This window comes from Lactuca sativa, chromosome 4 (assembly GCF_002870075.4).
Source record: "Lactuca sativa cultivar Salinas chromosome 4, Lsat_Salinas_v11, whole genome shotgun sequence".
NCBI lineage: Eukaryota > Viridiplantae > Streptophyta > Magnoliopsida > Asterales > Asteraceae > Lactuca > Lactuca sativa.
The window spans coordinates 217,828,413-217,834,412 of record NC_056626.2 but is presented as its reverse complement, the minus strand read 5'-3'; positions in this window follow the sequence as shown (position 1 = coordinate 217,834,412).

Here is a 6,000-nt window from a genome sequence, read left to right as displayed (position 1 = left end):
TTGGAGGGACCCAGGTGGCATTTGGGGACACATTTAGCTAGGATAATGACTTGGGACCACAAGAGTAAACTCCTTAGGGAGTTTACGGCCCTAATGACCCTCTCCCCATGAGTTTACGGCCGTAAACTCATGGTGGGGTAGTTTATGGTGCAATTTGGCTACAAACAATTAGGGAATAATTTCTAGGTTTGGTTTAAGGGTTTGGAATAATTTTTAAACACCAAATGGACATATTTAAGGGAGTTTACGGCCTAGCATAGGACTCATGTCCGTAAACTCCTATAAACCCATGGAAAATTGTGTAAATGACTCCAAACAAATCACATGTGATTGCCAAAAATTATTTCAAGGCCTTACATGAATTTTTAGGCGTAAAATGACATGTTTTTAGGAGTTTATGGCCATGGAACACATGCTAGGGCCGTAAACTCTCAAATGATGAGTTTGGTTGTTTTTAAAGCCCCTAACCTATTTTTGGTTGGTTCTATGATTTATTACAAGGCTTTTGGTGGTGTTAGATGGCTTTCTAACACCTTGAAAATGAATTTACACCCAAGTTGGAGGACTTTACGGCCCAAGCACATGCCTTGGCCGTAAACTCATATAAATCCCCCAAAATTTATGTTTAAAGTGTTCCAAGGCTAAAGCAATTATTGTAGAAGTCATATCCATGTCTTGTTGAGGTTTAGGAAGGGTTTAAGGGCTTAAAAACCCTATAATTATGAGTTTACGGCCTAAACACCATCCTTGGCCGTAAACTCCTATACAAGTCTCTAAATTATAGTTTAAGGCATTCTAGGCCCATTCCTTAAATCCATCTCGCCATATCTAAGTCCCAAAATTGTTTAGGAGGGGTTTAAAGGCATAAAAACCCACTAATTATGTGTTTACGGCCCAAGCTCCTTCCAGGGCCGTAAACTCATCTATAAGGTCTTAATTCATGTTTTAATCCCTAATTTGAAGGCCAAATATGCTATACAATGAGTTTAGAAAGGTACCTTAGAGATTTGAGGCCTTAAAATTGAGTTTTGGACCCTTAAACTTGGATTTAGGAGAGAGGTTAGAGAGAGAGTAGAGAGAGGAAGAAAAAGCTTCAAATGAATGTTTAAACACGTTTATATAGGTCCTAAAACTTGGACACAGTGGAATTCTACCCGATACCGGCTTTAAACGAGGCTTTAGGTCGCACCCGATTAAGTTTCCGTCACCCGGCGGGGACGTTTCTAACATTTTGAAATAAACATTTTTGGGCTAGATTCATGAGTTCCTAAAGGATTTGGACACTCATTGGATTTATAATAACATATAAATTTAAATTATTCAACCCAAAAAGAAAATGGAACGATTGACAAACGGCGAATCTTTACGGGTAGAACGGGTTATCGGTGATGAACAACTTCGGGTTGTTACATTATCCCTCCGTTAGAGGGAATTTTGTCCCGAAATTGAAAGAATAAGATACAAATCAGGAATTTGGAATGAGACACGAATGGATTTGTTGCCTCGGATCTTCACTTTCTCAAGTGGAATCAGGTCTCTACTAGGTGTTCTAGCGAATTCTCATTATCGGGACGTGTCTTCATTTTGCACATTGACTCTCTCTCAATCTACGATATCAATCGGTTCTCTCATGGAAGTTCCAACCCTGGAAAACTTCGTTTTCCTCAAAGGAAATCACTAGAGTGTCGATGGGTAGGTACTTCTAAGGATTCGAGACATGATGTACTGGATAGATGTTACCAAGTTCTAAGGGCATCCGAAATCTGAAGATTGCAGAATCGATTTCTACAAAGATCTCGAAAGGTCTGATGTGGGACTAAACTAGACGTTCGAAAGAAATTCCTGGGAATCCTTCGGGGAAGACATTTAGAGGAAAGAGCTGCTAACTTCCCGTTTCTCAATGATCACAGAAACGAGGGATGCGTGGTAATTCATATCGAGAAAAACTTTTGAGTTTTTAGGCATGGAATGATACGAAGGTTTGATGTTGAAGATCACGAGAACCGGGTCGAGGAAAAGATCTAGACGAGCGACCCTTTCGAAACCGAGGATAACAACATGAATGATACTCGGCCATTTCATGTTAAACATAGCGTCAAAGCGTTTTCGTGAAAAGTTTCCCCCTTTAAAATCGAATGGAACAGAATAATCCTCCGGACAGAGGAATTAATCTATAGGTACGAAGTTAGTGTCCCCTATCTCACTGGTTAGTCATCTCGATGGTACACATTTCGATTACATACGAAGGATTGAGTTTAGAAAATGTTCGAATAGATAGATAACAGGTTTCCCTTTTTGTACTAGAATTGAAAAGAGTTGTAGGTATAAGAATTATCAATGAGTGGTATACATGCGGCGACAGAGGGATCAGCGGTTGTAGCTGCTTTGGGGCAATTCCTTTTGAAGTGCCCTGCTTCGCCATAATTGTAGCAGGCCGGACTGATTCCCGCTCCGGATGATTGGTTCGTTGATTTAGCTTGTTTTCTGCAGGTTCGAGCAAGGTGGCCCTTATTGCCACGGTTGTCGCAGATCCTTTCGCGACATGGACCCGAAATGCGGTGGTGGTAGTTGCACTTACTACACCAAGGAAGGGTACCAGTGTATCCACTGGCGGAAGTTTGGGCTGTGGAACTGACAGCCGAAACAGCAACAGGGGCAGTAGCAGCATGGACTGCTACTGTTTGCTGTTTCTTAGAAGACCCTTGCATACTCGGGGCCTTCCGCTTGTTCCAAGATTTCTTTTTGCTTCCGCCTCCATTGGTGACTGGCTCGGGGTGGTAGCCTCCTCATCAGAGTTGTCTTCGTGATCGATCAGAATTTTCGCAAGACATTTAGCGCTGTCATATGTGTCTAGCTTTGCAGCTAAGACATTACCTTTGGTTGGCTGGGTCAACCCCCAGATGAACCTCTCAATCTTTTTACTCTCCGGGGTAACCATTCCCAGAAAAAGTAACGCCAGATCATCGAATCTTGAAGTATAAGTGGCTATGTCGGAACCCTTCATCTTAAGGTTCCAGAGTTCATGTTCTAGCTTCTGGATTTCGCCCCGAGGGTAATATTCTGCGAGTAGAAGCTCCTTCATAGCTTCCCAACCCATAACATTCGCTATAGGTAAAGTTAAAGATTTGACTCGGCCGTTCCACCAAGTCAAGGCTTTGTCTAGGAAGGTGCAGGCGGCAAACTTTACTCTATCAAACTCCGAACAGGTGCATATTTCAAAGATTGATTCAATTTTCTCGAACCATCGGGTGAGGGAAATGACACCTCCAGTGCCATCAAAGGATGTGGGCTTCGCGTTCATGAAGTCTTTATAAGAACCCCCTTTTTGGTGTCCCTGACTATCTTCTGGGTTTTGGGGCTGAGGACCACCTCCTGAATTACCAGGGTTCATTTGCGACATGGTTGCTACCATTGCAGCAGTCAGAACTGTTTGAAGTGATGCAAGATCAAGTTGAGGAGGAGGTGGTGGCGGAGGAGGATTGTTGTTGTTCTTTGAGCTGGGTCTCTTTCTTAGAGGCATCTTGATCTAAAGAGATCAGGAAAGAGAGGATCATAAGTCCTCTGAATTGAATCAAGAGATATGGAACAGGGGATATCTCATCAAGACAGATATAACATCATACTAAGCGATAAAGCAGGAAGGAGTTATCAAGACAGAACATTTTATCGCTAGAGGATGATCAAGGAACAACGCATATACGAGGATTTTCTACAAAGAATCGGCTCGAAAAATACTCCTATAGTATTTCATGGTTCGCTGCAGTGTCGGCTCGTTGTTTGGGATATTGGGTAAGTTTTAGGCATGTTGCGTACCACAGTCACTCCCAAGCACATGTTGGCCGTGTCTCGAATGAATATAGTTGGCCAGGCTATATTGATCCTAGACACGACTACATAACTGCCCAGGTTTAACCGTAGCGTACAACACCCATTTACTTATGTTTTGTTCTACTTGTAGTTACGGATCTCGACGGCTCGGCATACTTAAATACTTTTGAAAATACTTATATTTTGAAGGATACTTTTAGTTCAGAGCACTGAGGCCCTTTAGTGTTTATAGTTTTATACCATGTAAGGTTTGGTATACTCCGTTCAATATAAACAAGGGCTCTGATACCAATCTGTCACACCCCGAAAACCAAAGGCGGAAACATTTCCGGGGTGGACTCCACGTTGAGTATCAAATCCAATGTACATAGTAATCATAGTAACCAACCATTACATTACATCTATTTGAAAGTTTACATTTGTTTCAAAAGTAAATTATACAAGTGTTATACATATATCATATGAACAAAAGTTGAGACGAGTCTTCTGAGCACTCCGTCTTCTCTAAAAGATATCGTCGGGTACCTGTCTAATGTGGACCTGAGAATACAAGCAGTTTGAAAATCAGCATAAAGCTGGTGAGTTCATAAGCGGTTTTGTTTTATGAAAATGTATCGGTTTCCTTTAGTTTTCTGAAAAGGTTTGTTATCCAAGAAAATCCCGTATTTTCTTATGTAAAGTTAGTTTGGTTATCTTTCGTTACAGTTCAATTACGTGATATATGTTAACCCCAGGAAAATCCCATATTTTCCTAGAAGCAAGATTGATTGAATAACACACAGTATAGTTTAATACACAAAACTATATATTGAGAAGCATGGGATTTCTATCCCGAATTAGATATGAAATACTATAATAAACACGAACTGTAGATAGAAAGTAGTTTGAAAACCTTGGGACTATCATCCCGAACTAGTTACAAGATAGTTTGATATACTTGGAATTTTAGATTAAAAACCATGGGACTACTATCCCAAACTAGATATAAGATTGTTTGATAAAACCATGGGATCACTATCCCGAACTAGATATAAGATAATTGGATAAAGTCATGGGATTACCATCCCGTACTAGATATAATTTGAAATCATGGGACTATCATCCCGCACTAGATACAAGTTCAATAGACTGTAAACCATGGGACTACCATCCCCGACTAGATATAAATTCTAAAATCGAAGCTATGAATAAAATTACATTAATACATATTGTGAGTCGGGTAACCATGCTGATACGACAACGAGACCTCCTTGACGTTTGTCAGACGTCGGACGATATCTAGAATTTGTCACCCCAGGCGTGCCCGCCTAACTGTAGCTAGTAGTTAAGGTGTGGGATTGTTAGTCCCGAATAGATCTATTCACAAATTCCTCGCTCTCCCTCCAGGAGACTCTGGTTACACTTCCGGGGAGGATTTACTGATCATCCATAAAGGGTAGTGACAAACTCACAAGCTAGTACTAAACTATTCATAGGGTTCTCATACGATATCAAACATACAAAAGATTATGAAACATGATACATAGAATATAGATACATACAATGAAACTATCTGGCAATACAATCAAAAGATACGGAGATAAACTGAATCAGACATAGTTTATCTAATAACTTTATACACATATCAGTACTTGATAAAATGAACGCTAAAGACCCTCAATTTTTCCCATAATAATTTGATTAGTTTGGTTATTTTCTTAACTAAAATCCATTTAGCTGTAATTGATAAATCATCCCTTATGCTCATCATAATACATAAGGACTAAAAGAGTTTATAAGTTTGCCAGATATTATTTGAAACATATCAATGTTATTTGTTAGGGACAATTACTTCTAATCGCGAAAACACCCCGATACTAATGTTTGGAGGGACCCGGGTGGCATTTGGGGACACATTTAGCTAGGATAATGACTTGGGACCTCAAGAGTAAACTCCTTAGGGATTTTACGGCCCTAATGACCCCCTCCCCATGAGTTTATGGCCGTAAACTCATGGTGGGGTAGTTTATGGTGCAATTTGGCTTCAAACACTTAGGGAATAATTTCGAGGTTTGGTTTAAGGGCTTGGAATAATTGTTAACCACCAAATGGACATATTTAAGGGAGTTTACGGCCTAGCATAGGACTCATGACCGTAAACTCCTATAAACCCATGGAAAATTGTGTAAATGA